Consider the following 15,433-nt stretch of genomic DNA (forward strand, 5'->3'; position numbering starts at 1 on the left):
ACTCCATCCTATCAATTCACTGTGAGTGGGAATCGACTCACAGCCATAGGTTTGGATTTGGGGTTTTACCTGTTTATGCGATTGTCATAACCTCACTTCACTAATTCATAACTTTGTATATAATATAGGTAGTTCCTATTGCTTTTGTGCTTCTGTGTATTGTAATTTTCTATAAGGAATATATTGTTTTTACCACTTAAGGATTTGAGCACTAAAAGAATATCATTAAACATAAAGTAAACTACCATTAACAGATGAGTAAACATGGCTGTATTAGGGTTGTTTTGTGGTTTATTGTTGTTGGTGGTGTTGCTTTTAATCATATTAGGGGTAGAAGAACTCCTACATCGACCTCACTTTCCTGTTCCCGTTCAATAAATGCTACTTATGGGTAAAATAAAAATCCTGATAACCCATTCATATGTTTATTCAGACTGTCTACTAAACTGGCTGTGTATTCATTTTACACCTCTGTGTCTTTGCATGTGACAGCATTAGAGCATGTGCTGTTGGAGGGTAGGAATCAGATCTAGGTACATTTCTTTTTAAATATACATTTCTTGAGGCCCATGTTTCCCAGGCACAATGCTGAATACATGTCACAGCCACTAGATTAGAGAACTCAAGTGTAAAAGGAAAGGAAATGTCAGTACAGTCTGGCAATGGCTTTGATATCTAGGAGAATTATGGTAGGACTAAGAGAGAGGCACCTAATTCAGATAAGCTTCCAGAAGAGATGATAGTCTTCGTCAGCATTTGTACTATACCAGTGTCATTACCGATATATCCAATGGATGCCACAGCCGGCTTATACTAGCTCATAAGAACAGATGTTCTTAACTTTCAGGGAATTGTTCATGGTGAATGTTCAGCACAGACACCAATAAAATTTTAACCAAATAAATTTTAATTTGAATAATTTTAAATAAAACGAAGAAAAACAAAAATTCATCACTTCCTAATCATTTGCTACACTTACTCTTACCTATACTTGAGTTTCTTTGTCAAGTTACATCTCATATACTTTAGACATGTCATCAGGAGAGGCCAGTCTCTGGGAGAGAACTTGGTTGCTGGGGCAGAGCATCAATGAGAAAGAGGAAGCTCTTTGATGAGCTATACTGATACAGTGGCTGCGGCAATGGGCTAAAGCACTACAAAAGTGAGGACGGCACAGGACTGAGCAGAACTCTGTTCTGGTGCACACAGGGTCACTGTGCACACAGGAAATGCCTCAAGAGCACCCAAGCACAACATCTGGTCTATTGTGTCCATACAGAAGCAATGCTTTGTAAGTGTTGGTAGAAATACTACTCGAGAGTATGCTGCTATAATGTCCTCCCAATTCCATGTTCAGTGGCATCTTGGTAGATGTTGAATACTGGTCATTGTGGGCATATTTATATTACAGTAATCAGCAAATGCTATTGGCCCTGGTGTTTGTGTATTGTTGTTGTTGTTGTTTTAAGGAGAGAGTCTGTCAAAAAGTTACCAGCACGCCATCCAAGATACCTTATTTAGGATTTAATAAAGTATTTTTATAATAATGGTAATCGGGAAGGTAGAGTATGAATACTGTAACATTGCCCAGTGTTCAAGATAGTCCACTAGTCTTGCACCGATGTAACCCTACACCTGTAACCAACTGAGCTGATTTAATTAGTATTCTCTATGTCATTCTTTGGTTTCTAATATCCGTTACAATGGCTACACAGAACTCACGGACAAAATTCATGATCAAAGGATTTATTAAGAAAATTAGCAAAATTTCAATGCCACTGAGAAATACTCCAGGTTGAGTTGTTCATCAGGATGTGTCAGACAAATCTGCTAATAAATGCCCAAAGGGCATGCTACTCTGCCATTAGCTTCAACCCAAAGGCAATCAACTTAAACTCCAAGGTCAGCAAATCCAGCTCCCTGAATTAAGTGCCCAGAGGCACCCCACTCCAGTAAGCCTCAGTCTGAAGGCAAGCAGATCAATTCTGTGGATAGCAAGTCCAACTTCCCCAATTAAGTGCCCAGAGACACCTCACTCCACAAGCCAGCTTCCTGCACAAAAGCAGTCAGCTTTTTGATCCACAGGTGAGGAAGTCCATCACTCTTTTCATGCTCTAGCTCCTGGTTATGCGGCTGCTCCCCTGAGGTGAGAGCTGTCTTCTGGATCCAGGAGCTTCACTGCACAGAGATCTCGGGTCCTGAGGATACACTCCACTCCTTGCTCCTGCTCCTAATGAGACCCCTCCCTCTGCTTCTCAGCAGGCTCATTTGTGATGTAGAAAGTTGATATTAGTCTGCTGTTGGATCTATTAAAAATTTTTTAAATCATATGAAGCCAATGAAAGAATTTGATTGAACCTTATTTAATATATGATCTGCAAACCAGGGTAACAGTTTGATTAGAGAAGCAGACATGAGTTGAAGATAAGATCTTGAGACACTCTTTAACAAATCTATCAGCACTCTCATAGAAAAAGAACTAGAACAGAATGGAAAACCAATCTGTGGTCAGGGAGGATCTCATACAGCATTGTCTTGAAGAACAATTAAAATTACTGATTTACCCTAAAACATAGTTCCCAGTCTGATCTTTGGAGCCTGTTTTCCTAAAACTGAGTTCCTCAAAAGAGCGCAAATGTCAAAGGCAAAACAGTATTACTAGTTTATCTGATTCAGGGAGGACTATGCAAACAGAGTGTGTATAACCCTAATAGAGGAGATTGGTCAGTTGTAGTTGCCATTCATTCCCCTAGCTATAAGATGAGTCACTCCAAAAGCAGGAATAGAGAGAGACATCCCAGCGCCATCGAGGAAGAAGAACCACCAGGGGAGCCTGTTAGAGTCCTGCCTGAAGTAGTAGGGGCAGAGACAAATATCACCAGAGGCTACAGCATGGAGAACATGCGACACAGCAAAGGAGCCAGCCTGCGTCCATTGGCTGAGGCTGGGATGTGATAGAACAGAGGAACAGCAGTGAGACGATGAGATCTTACGGCAGAACATCAAGCTGACTTCCTGGCTTCTGGTGGCAGAGGGTGAGGGGTAGAGACAGACTTGGCTATTACCCTGTTTCCCCAAAAATAAGACAGTGTCTTATATTAATTTTTGCTCCCAAAGATGTGCTAGGTCTTCTTTTCAGGGGATGTCTTATTTTTCCATGGTGAAGAAGAATACGGTACACATTTATTGTTTATCGTTTTATTAAAAGAGACCTCACACTTCCTGTCTGCTCTGGCTGCGCTGCCGCCAACAGTGAGCTGTGCGGTGGTGCCCACCACTACGGTCCAGAATTACGGTAGCTTCGGGGGCCTTATTTTCGGGGAAGTCTTATTGTGGGGAGGATGCCTTATATTTTAGCAAGAGGGGGGGATGTCTTACTTTCCGGGAAACAGGGTAGCTGAAGGGAGGTGCTGCTGTGAACCAATGACAGTATGCTTACTGTTTACTGATCCTGGCTTGTGGCAACCTATTAATTTCCCTAACAAACCCCATTAACTGTGAATACTGGCTGTGAATTTTGTGTGACCATTGCAAAGAATGATCAACTTCAGCAGAAAAGTAGATGCTGTGGGAGGAACCGTTGGTGTCAGAAAAAGGTAAAAGGGGCTGGACCAATGTTTGACCTCTGACTCCTGGTAATGTTAGGTAGCTGGAGCAGGGACCAGAGGTGTCTACTGCTCCAAATTCAGGTCCCGAGCCAGGTGCGCAGTACACCTGGGTTGCCCCAAACTAGGCCAGGTGGGCTTAATTCAGCCAGTGGGGTCAACCAGTACTGTCCACCACGCCTCGTGTCGAAGGCCCTAAAGGCTGGAATCTCGAGACCGCCAGCCTTTCAGCTGCTTCTCTCCCTCCTGCCCGGCCGTGCTGCAGTCTCTCTCTCTGGTCTCAGGCCGCCACGTGTGGGTGTGCAGTCCCGTGTTCAGTAACTGTGAAACCTGAAACTTCTTCTGTCCTTTAGAGAAAACCTACTTGGATCACAAACTTCAGTGTGTGAATTATTTCTCGTGTGAAGCCAAGAACGGAGGTATGACCCACCCTGGAACCTCACGGTAACAGCCCTGCGGATGGTGAAGAGTTGCATTCGCCTTTTCTCCTGTGTAGTGAAAGCAGGTCAGAGGTGCCCCCCAAGTCATTTTCAGTTTCCTTCTCCATTTCTCAAACACCTTATTGCCTTAGCATGCTCTCCACTGTGCCCAGAAAGTTAGTGGCGATGCACACAAACATCTGCCCTCTGTCAAATACTTCCTCTAGCTTCCCAGCAGGGAAGTCAAGGGGTCAACACTGAGTGAATTCATTTTTGCATGGTAGTGAATATGACTAATACTTTACAGACAAAAGCAAAAGGTAGGAACGTTTGCTCCAAACATCACAGACTATGACTTTACAATCTCGTGTAATCTTCATGATAGCCTGTATGAAAGCTAACCCCCTGCTGTCAAGTCCATTCGGACTCAGTGACCCTATGAGACACGTTCGATTGCCTCATAAGTTTCCCAAGGCTGGACAGCCTTTCTCCCACAGATCCGCCGGTGGGTTCAGACTCCATCTCGTGGTTAGCAGCCTAGTACTTAGCCTCTGTGAGATCTGGGTTCCTATTGAACTGCTACCATCCCTAATTTACAGTGAGGAAATTGGGTTTGGTAACTGAGCATTCGTTCAAATTTCTAGCGCTAGGAAGTAACAAAGTTATAACTCAAATATGGCCACGTCATGTTTCAATACTTAGCAGAAAATAACACTCATGGATTATCTTTGGATCATTTAGCTATAGTACTTACCAAGTACTAATTTCTACTAATTATGCTAGCTTTACCAAAAAGACAAATGTGCAATAGTTTCCAGCTCTAGACGGCCTCAAAGAGATGTAGCCCCTTTCTTGATGCGCTCAAAAATGAGTCCACATAGTGTAGAGAGGACTATCGAAACACTTATCAAACTACCATGCCAAACTACTGGTTAAATATTTTCATTGTGCACTAAACTCAGAGCCTCTTAAGGGTAAGGATTCATTATTATTCATTTTATATCACATGGGAATCCATGTAGCGCTTGGTACATAAAGGTATTCAAAGGTGTTTATGAATTAGTGAGGGGAAGAAGGCTTTGTAACCACCACCCATAGCCTACTTAATCCACCGCTGTGTCAATTCCATGTCAAGGTCATTTCACTTGACAAAATTTGATTTGTAAGTTTGGATCTCAGCTCCGTGAACCATTAGTCTTTGTGTTAATATTTATGGAAGTTCTTTAGGCATTCAAATATTTCTGAATGAAATTAAAAATAAATTTGATTGGGTTTTAGGAGGTAAAATAAAAACACTTACAAAATTGTATCTTATACAGAATACAAGTAAAATAATAGCTCTTGGTCTTAAAATAAACTAAAAATCTTACCCGAAGGAGCCCTGCTGGTGCCGCAGGTTAAGTGTTCAACTGCCAACAAAAAAATGATTGACAGCCTTGAGAGCTCTATGGAACCTCTGCTCTGTCTGGTAGGATCACTATGAGTCGGGATCGACTCTACAACAAGGGGTGCCATTTGGGGATCGAGAAAATTAATAAACAACCAATTGCCATCAAGCCAACTCCAATTCATAGCAACCCCTGTCTCTCAGATAACTGTGTTCCCATAGGGTTTTCAATAAATGCTTTTTCAGTAGGAAGTTAGGCTAGACCTTTTTCCAAGACAGCGATGGATAGTCTCAAACCTCCAAATTTGTGGTTTGCACCTTACAGAGAAACAATTTGGAAGATTAGACAACTACAATCTACAAAGATTAAAGCATTTGGTCAGAGTCACAACTTCATGCCAAGGTGTGGGCACCTTGTCAGATTCTGTCCCTCCAGAGGAATGTGAAGGAAGAGCAACAGAAACCAGGGCGAGGGGTGAAAGAGGAAACAGGCAAAGAGGGGCTCCTCTCTTCACAAAGACTGAACCTGGAGGTGGAGAGTTAGCACTGCTCTCACGCCATCTGAATAATGCTAAATTCTGGGCTGCAATAGGTCAAAGCTAAAGCTATGTTTATTTGCATCCAGCTCACCTAGGAGAAGGGAAGGCATTTGAGGAATCAGCTGTTTTTGTCTTCCCTTTGGAAAAAAATGTGTGTGTGTGTGTGTGTGTGTGTGTGTGACTGATTTTCTCTTCTTCCCATCAGAATGTTGTTTCTTTATGGTTTGTGAGTATGGTCTCAATGATCTAGCAGTTTAGACCCAATATAGGATTAAGATGAAGGAATGATTAAAGCCATAACCAAAAAGAGCATTCTGAGTATGAATGCTCAAATTCTCTGGAGCCATTACACTTGCTTCTCTGGGGATTATGCACACATATGGTTGTGTCCTTGAAGGAGGAGTCATAGAGTTTTTCCGACTCTAGTGAGAGCTAATAGGAGCCTATTGAATGTCAAAAGACCCCTAAATACCATGGCCTAAGGAGAAAGACTGGCCTGGATGATTCATGGCTGTGGCAGAGTGAGGCAGGCTTGGATTTGGAGACTTGGCCTGAGCCTTTGTTGTGGGGGGCTCATGTCAATTGCAACTCAAGTGACAGAGTAAAGTTGCCCCACAGGGTTTTCTTGGTGTAATCTTTAGAGAAACAGATTACCAGCTCTTTCTCTTACAGAACCATTAGGTAGGTTTGGGCCACCAATCTTTCTGTTAGCTGCCAAGTACCTAATCATAGTGCTATTAGAACGCCTTCTGAGCCTTCTTTGGCCCTTAGTAATTGCATGCATATTGGACAAATCACATACAACTTCTCTGAGTCTGAGTCACCTGACCTTTCTAGGTGATGCTAAAACCATTCCAGATATGCTGAAGACACAGCTTCTTTTCATTTGTAAAAATTCCCTAAGCTAGATCACTATAACCTGTGTACTTTACTATATGCCTTATGCTGTAAGAAAAAAAGTGTATTTACTATATAGTACTGTTATGGCTGGAGGATCCCTGATGGCTAGGGGTTACGCATTGAGCTGTTAATAGCAAGGTTCCCAGTTCAAATCCACCAGCCGTTCCTCAGGAGAAAAATTGGGCTTTCTACTCTTGTTAAGAGTTGCAATCTCACAAACTCAGGAACAGTTCTACCCAGTCCTATAAGGTTGCTATGAAGTGGCATCAACTCAAGGGCAGTGAGACTGAATAATTGAGTAAATACACATGTATACATAAAACACACTAAATAAAGTCCTATTTCTAATCTTAACTATTTTTTGACAAATATTAATTCCTGTGTACGTGAGAGGAGTGGGTGGGGGGAGCAGGGGAATGAACAACAGTGGAGAGATCTTGAGACTTGCTGGCAAATCGGAGTGCTTTAGTTTCTGTTTTATAAAGTACTTTTATGAATGACCACCAGAGGTCTCTATGTTTTTAAGAATAATCAATTCTCTATTTTTCTTGGAGACAAATCAGAAAGGAGATATGGCGATGTTTTTCAAAGAATGTGTTTAACTATTTAAGATATCTGGTTTAAAATTTTTCTCGAGAATTTTTATTTCCAATGTGAACAATTCTTATTACCCAATATTCTCAAGCATTGATCCACCTGCAAATAGGCACAAGAGCAGAAAGGTTCTGGCAAGCTGACCATACAGCAGAGCTCTATTCCTCTCAGCTCCCCTATTTGACTTATCACACGGGTTCTGAGTGGAGGCCCTGGGTTAGAACCTGACGTTCTGCTGAATCGGAAATTCTGGGGTGGAGACTCAGCATGTGTAGTTTAACAAGCCCTGCAGGTTAAATTCTGATGTACATTAAGTTTGAGAACAACCAGTTTCTTGTTTCACTCTATTCCAATTTTACATCCTTAGTTTCTCCTTATGAAAAAAATTGTAGAAAAAGAGTAGCATAGGAAAGTCAAAAGGCCGACCTATGATATCTGACAGAAATACTTAAATACTCTGGAACAAGTTCCACAGAGCATAGAATCATATTGTGCCAAGCCATCAATTAGAGTTTACAAGTTCAAGATGCTAAATGGTACCACTTTCTCCTGAAGAGTGAAGATTATTATACCACCATCACCACTACCCCTCACACACAAACACACACACATACACATGCACACGTGCACACACACGTACACACCCATGAGCTTCTGTGAAAATGCCTCAATGGCTCTAGAAGAGACAAACTTGCTTTTGAAGTTAAAATGTTTTCTCTGGTTTTTCTTACACCCAACAACAAATAATCGTATTAAAACACAAGAGCAATTTACTACTTAGGAGGGTCAAGCTGATGAATTAGTATAGATTTGTAATAGTTTGAGACTATTTTTGAGTTTTTTTAAGAGAATAACTAATAGCGTTAATAATGATCCACTAAACTATATTTAAGTAGCGATGTGCTTTTAGCTATGGGAGGAGGAATTGGCATTTCTATCTACCCTCTCTCAACCATCTTTACTGTGATGAATGGCATCCATTTTCATACATTTACCCAAATGCATGAATATGAATGTTCAATTCAAAAAAAGATGAATTTGCACTATTTGATTGCTAATGTTTTCTGAAATACGTGTTGAAATATGTTTTCTATAATATGCATATAAACATTATATATAATATGCATATTATATTTAACACGTGCAAACTCCTGCTAGGCAAGAAGAAAGATCATCCTCTTATGATAGATGTGGCACTCTGGTGGCGCAGTGGGATAAGCACTGGACTACTAACCATAAATTGGGTGGTTCAAACCCACCAGTCTCTACTTAGGAAAAAGAGGCTATCCTCTCCTGTGCCTTGGAAACCCTATCCTTCATCAGAATCAATTTGATGGCAACAGGTTTGTTTATGGTGGGTTTTTTTCCCTTCTTCTATTATAGAAGAGGAAACTGAGGTGGAAAGAATTTAGGTAAGGCTTCCAAACTCACACTATGGGTTAGGTTCGAAGTAGAACTTAAACCCAGGAGTTTGGATTAGAAATCACGTTCTCTTCATTATGAAACCCTGCCTCAGTATAAGCACACAGCCCCCAAGCCAATGGATATGAGTCCACTTATCTCAAATGCAAATGCAACTGATTCTTCAAGTCCCTGATGATATCATTTCAGAAGCGATTTGCCCTGGCGCATTGAGGGTCCATAGAAAAGACTGGGAGGGAGAGGCTGGAAGTGAGTCTTCCCCTAAAAGGAAGCCCATACTTGTTGCAAATTTCTATCAACGGTTTCTAGTTTATCAAACACTTAATCTTCCCAAGAAGCCCCCTTGTAGAGGCAAGGAATTAGCATTGAGGCATGAAGCTAACTCCACCACTAATAGCAAGTAGAGCTAAAACTAACTCTAAATTCTATGCCCATTGTACCCCATTTCAGAGCTGCTGTGAGGCCCACACTTGCCTTCCCCTCTATCTGGAGCCAACTCCAGAACTCCCCACTTCCTTTCAGGTTCTTACCTTCACTATAAAAGACTGGGACATTATAGCTCAGTACTGTGGGACCGTCTGTGGTATGGGAACAGTAATGAAGCTATGTCACCGTGTCCCCTCTGCTTTTGCCCTTTACAGACCTGACTTCTTCACGTCCACTGAGCACCACCCTCCACTCTAACAGTACAGGGAGACCTAAGAGCTCCGGTTCTAGAATCAGAACTGGGTTCAAGTCTTGGTTCACCAACTCACGAGCTAGGTGATCGTAAGCTCAGCTTCTCCAGCTATAAACCAAGTAAAGTCGACATACGGCTTTAAAGGTCTACTTGAGGATGAAAGGTGATCTTTTTAAGTGTGTAGTATTTTACCAATGCCTGGTGTGTCGTAAATAGAATGACAGAATGCTAACCTAACACGTACACACGCACTCACTTTCAACACCCTTAGTGGCAAACGTTAACTCTTAATAGTATACTCTCCAGTCAGAGGAGTACGCTGGGAGGTTGGCTACACTTTGCAAGTTCTTGTTGGCTGTTCTCTTAATAATTTCATGTGAATTTTAGCCATTTACAGTTTTTATAAAATACATATGAAATCATCAACATTAGGTGGACATTCAATTTCTCCACTCAACAAATTACAAATGATAATACAATTTTATTCAGCTAGGTCTAGTTTCAACAGTTGTTTCTTAACTTCATACTGTGCTTACTAGAGTAGGTCATTAAAGCAAATTTTTGCAATTATGCTAATCTCATGGACCTATCACCCAGAATGTACATGGCTGAGAAGTCTGGGGGAAAGGACAGCATCACTTTCCAGTGTGTTCTGGTGATGTCTGAATGAATTTCCTGCCACCACCGTGTACTTCCCACTCTGCCGCCAGGCGCCTTCCTCTTCAATGTACAAGGAGCTCATTAGGGACCTTGGAGTCCGTTGTTGTTTTTAACAGTTTCATTAGCACTTCATCCACATGTCGTACAATTCAATAATTCAATCATATCAAAAAGAGTTGTGAAATTGTCACTACATTCAAGTCTACAGCATTTTCTGCTTCCTTGTTTTTACTCATGTAACTCATTATTACTCATGTAATGATCTGTGTTTTAACTCATGAGTTTTAACTCATTATTACTCATGTAATGATCTGTGTTTCTAATTGTGGCCAAAATATACACAACAAAGCATTCTCCAGGTCCACACCTTCTACACCTATAATTCAGTGTCACTGATTATACCCATTCATGGTGTACAAATTATTTCACCTTGATTAACAACATGAGCGCAATGCCCCCTAAGCAGCAGCTCTTTCTCCTTCACCCATGGTGGGCATTGGTCAAGTTTGGTTTTTCTTTCTTCCTGGTGGTTTTCCTGATATAGGACTCACATAGCATATGCTTCCATGGTTAAATCATGCTTTTTAAATGAGTTGTGCCTACATGGTCACAATCAGTTCTAGTGCTCTCTCCCCACTCCCGCTAAGGTCAGTTTTGACTCATAGTGGTGCGTAGTACCACAGAACAAAACACTGCCCAGTCCTGTGCCCTCCTCTTAATTGTTATGTGTTAGCCCATCATTATAGACAACAGTAAAGTATGCATCGATGACACCATCTAGGATTGATTCAATATAATCTTGGAAATGCTGTATTCCATAATTAAAATCAAACTCAGTGCCATCAAATCTAGTCAAACTGCTGGTGACCCCTTACAGAGTTGAACTAACAGAGTTTCCATCCCCACCCCACCCCTTGATTCTAATCTTTGCAAAGCAGATACCAGGTCTCTCTCCAACCCCTACCCCCACCACACCCAATGTACTTGAATGTGCTTAACCTGCTAACCTTCAGGCTAGTGGTTGACTGCAATCCATTTTTTCCACCCAGAGACCCGCATATTCTATACCCCGAAACCAAACTGTCTACCATTGGGTCAGTTCTGACTCATAGCAAGCCTATGGGAGAGAGTATGTTCTAGAGCGATTCGGAGGCTGGATATCCATATGGAGCACACTTCCACGTCATTCTCTCATGGAGAAACTGCTGGGTTTGAACCGCTGACCGTGTGGTTAGCAGCCCAATGCCTAACCTACTGCTCACCAGGGCTCCACATATTCCATAGAGGGTGCTTAATGCATAGGTCTGAACTGCAGCTTTCTATGAGTTATATGTTCTAAAATTAAATGTATTCTCACTAATTTAAAATGTGTATGTGTTTTAACAAGCCTTTCAGTAGCACTACAGAACACCACCCTCTTGGTGGAATCTGCTTTTTTTCTTGTGATTTCCCAATAAATAAATGATTCAGGTCGTCTTCCTGGACACCTTATTCCATCGTTCTAGGCTTAAATTAATTTGGCACAGGGGTGGGGGGTGGGGGTATTTAAGGTCCTTTGGCACTGATCTTTGTAACTCAAATTAGAATATTTAATAATGTTCTTGAAGTTATTTGTCAAACGCCCTTGCTTTTTTGTGTTCCTTTATGTACAAATGAGTGAAGAGGTTAATTCCTGTTTGCATTGATGGTCTCTGGCCCTCAGGAGAAAAATGGCATTAAAAAACTCTGAGATAGAAGCTTTGGGGAAGGAAGATGCTCATGTTACAAGGATTGCTCCAAATAAGATTTTGCTCTGTGAATATATAAATAAGAGTTTGCTCTGTGAATATATAAATAGGACAAGATAAAGTTCTGGGCAGCAACAACTCCTGGGCACCAAATAGTCGTCTATGTTCCTTTGGCACCAACTTCAACACACTGGCGTGATTTTTTTCTTAACCACCTAGCGTCACCAGGGACCAGGGAACAAACATGAGAGCTAATGCTATTAAACGTATCTCCTTTATCTACCTAGCCTTAATAAGATTCTAATGAAGCAAGCCTAAGATAATATTGACAATTGAATTGACAGTTGAAAAAGGGGGTTGAATGGTAAAGACCAAGGTCCAAAGCAACACTTGCTTGTGGTTTTCATGCTCTATGTTTTCAAATAAGAGCAACATTGTGATCCACAGAGAAGAGCGGTGTTCCAATCTTGAGCTTGAAACTGGGAGAAACGGAAGCTTGGTGCAGAGTCCCTGTCTGAGAAGGCTGCCTGAGAAAAAGGGGTGAGGTGAGGTACAGCATGTGGCCACAGGAAGCCTGCTTCCATGGCACCGGGAAGAGGTTGGCGGCACCAGTAAACCACAAAGACCTCAGGGAGGAAGAGCTTAGCTTCGAAAGAAATCCTCTCGCTAGGGAGCAGCGAGATCTAATTAGAAAAAAAAACCATTTTTTTAACTGAACACTGCTCGGATTCAGATGAGGTTGGATGTCTAGCACAACCAAAAATAAACAAATAAAAATAAGAGCTCCCTATGTTAGCGTAAGACCTCTTCGGCCTCCGAGATGGCTGCTGGGGGCTAGTCATGACAGTGCAGAATTCTGCTCAGTTCTGCGAGTATGTAAAGATGGCAAACCCACAAACACCCAGAGAGGGCCCTGCCTAGACAGTAAGAAGCAGGTGCCATGCGGCAGGTGGAGATGAAGCACCCAGAGTCCTAGAGCAATCTGGAATCAAGTGGCTGGTCTGGAAAGCGAGCCTTGTGCTCTTTGGAAGGAAGGGAGCTGCCCCTGCCTCCCAGACTTGCCAGGGCAAAGGTGCTGATGGTGTAGGAAGAAGTGGCTGAGACACGATGGGCCCTCTTTAAATAACCGATGACCGACCAGGGCCCTTTTTCACCTGCCTCGTTACGCATGCGCCTTGATGGCTGTGGCAGCTGCAGATAACAGCAAGTTCTCGGGCAGAAGTGCAGGGGAAGTTCTCTGCTCCGCTCTCAGGAGCCCCACGCCAGCTGTCCTGGACGCTGGTTTACCTCGCATTCCCCTGTGGCTAGAAAGGTGCCACCAGCTCCCGGAGCTCTGGGTCAAGTCCTGTGCTCACTCTCCACGTCAGAGTTCTGACACCAAGCCTCTCCATGAACCTCCACTCGTGTTCGCATTTCCTCCAACCCCCAAGCCAACCCCTTGTAAGCGGTACGCCCGCTGGGTGCGGCAAAGCTGATCCTCTCTGTCGTTTGGGCCTCGGCAGAGGAGCAACATGACCATATTTATTGCTGTTGCTATTCTGGGGGCTGGATGACGTTTTTCTCCCCTTGCAGCTGAGCATTGCCTGTTCGTCTTTCACCACTCCCTCCAAGTCTGCGAGGCTAAAACCAGTTATACAAATAGAATCTAGAAGAAGGAAAGTTCACAGGAGGCGTTCTGGACTATTTCCCAATCGATTTGCTGTGTCATGACCAAGTTGAAATTCTGTCATCCTATATTTTTACCTGTGGACTGTGCACACTTCATGACCACGATCAACGGCATGGGTGGTAAGTTTGCTAAGGAAAGAAATCATGAATCAGGGGGCCGGGGAGCAGCCAACCTGGCTGATAGACACAGCTAGGAACTTGGGCAAATGTTGAGTTTTGCACTGTCTGAGTTCAACTGTTACTTTGAGGGGTTGTCACTTGCCTGTGTGCAGATCTCCCTCTCTTCACGCCTCTCTGCGAAGACCCTCCTGCTGTGACATGAGAGGAACTCCCTGACAAGCTCAGCAATCCCTATGAAGGATATAGTGATATAGGGCAAGAGATACCACAGGTATTTAGGATATAACCACATCCAGGTTTTCTAAATAGAGAACCAAGCCACACGTATAACCGATTGCAACACGTGCATTGCTTTAGGAGATGAAGGAGAGTGGTTCTGACTTCATTACTAACCCTTACTCCTCAATACAAGAGCCATGGTGGTGTAGTGGGTGACTGGCATCACACAGGAGGAAGATGAGGCTTTCTACACTCAGACAGATTGAGAGTCTCAAAACCCCACAGGAGGCCGGTCTACCTGGTCTCTGGGGTGGCAGTGAGTTTGCTACTCCTTAGAGAGTATTAAAACCATCAGCCAGGTTTGTCCTCACTGGCCTGATTCTCTGCATCGGGCAATATCTATGACTCTTGTGTCCCCAAATGGCTTGGCCTCCTTGTAACCTTTCACAAATCCACCTGGTCACGTACAAGAAGCAGGATAGTATAGTGGGTAGCAGTCCACTGCTATGGTGACCAGCATGGGTTCTGGTGTCAGCTGCCTGGGTTTGAATCCACGCTCACCCAGATCCAAGCTGTGAGACTTTTTAAAGCCTCTATTTCATCTATAAGATTAAGTGGCCGGAAAAAAAAAAGATTAAGTGCCCCTAGTGACTACCTCATAGGTCACTGTGAGAATTAAATGAGAAAGAAACACAGTTTGGAAACTCAAGGGCCGACAAGAAGAGCCCTGGCTCCCAGCCCTCTTCCCCCCCTAACCTCACTTGAACGTGCTTCCTTTGGAGGAGCTGGGGTTCATTTTCAATATGTTCGCCCTTAAAATGGCAATCCACAGGAGCTCTGCTCCAGATTCAGGTGTTCCCGCTGAAATGCCTATTCAGATCAGGGTATGACTGAAAATGCACTGGCAGCCTGACTCATTTTCACCTGAAAAGTCCATACACAGCAGACCTCCCTAAATACAAGGACAGGGCCTGCTTCTTGTTAAGTGGGAAAGCAGTGGTACGTCCATTCCCCCACATCGCTGGTCTTTGGGCCCCACTGATACTGTGTGCAAGGTTTCCGCACTCCCCTCAGTTGCCTACCTTGGTACCACCAAACCTCAGATTTGTCCACATGGGACTGCTTTATTTCTCTATGACCAAAATGAGCAGCTCAAAGACCCATTTCCACAAAAGGAAAGCTCCCAATTTTATTCACTTTAGGGTTCCTCCATTGTCTCCAAACTCTTACTGTCATGGCATCAGTTCTAACTCATAACTTACTGTCATGGTGTCGGTTGTAACTTTTAAAACAGAGAAGAACTTCCCCATTGAGTTTCCAAGACTGTAAATCCTGACTAGGGTAGAAAGCCTCATCTTTCGCCCATGGCGTGGCTGGTGGATTTGAACTGCTGACCTTGTACTTTGCAGCCCAATGCATAACCAACTATGCTGCCAGGCCTCCCTTTCAGCCATGTCTAGTATAACACAAATCTCGTTGGGGTACTCAGTCACC

This window comes from Echinops telfairi, unplaced genomic scaffold, assembly GCF_000313985.2.
Source record: "Echinops telfairi isolate 266 unplaced genomic scaffold, ASM31398v2 ScPeMD7_1;HRSCAF=3_0, whole genome shotgun sequence".
NCBI classification, from domain to species: Eukaryota; Metazoa; Chordata; class Mammalia; order Afrosoricida; family Tenrecidae; genus Echinops; species Echinops telfairi.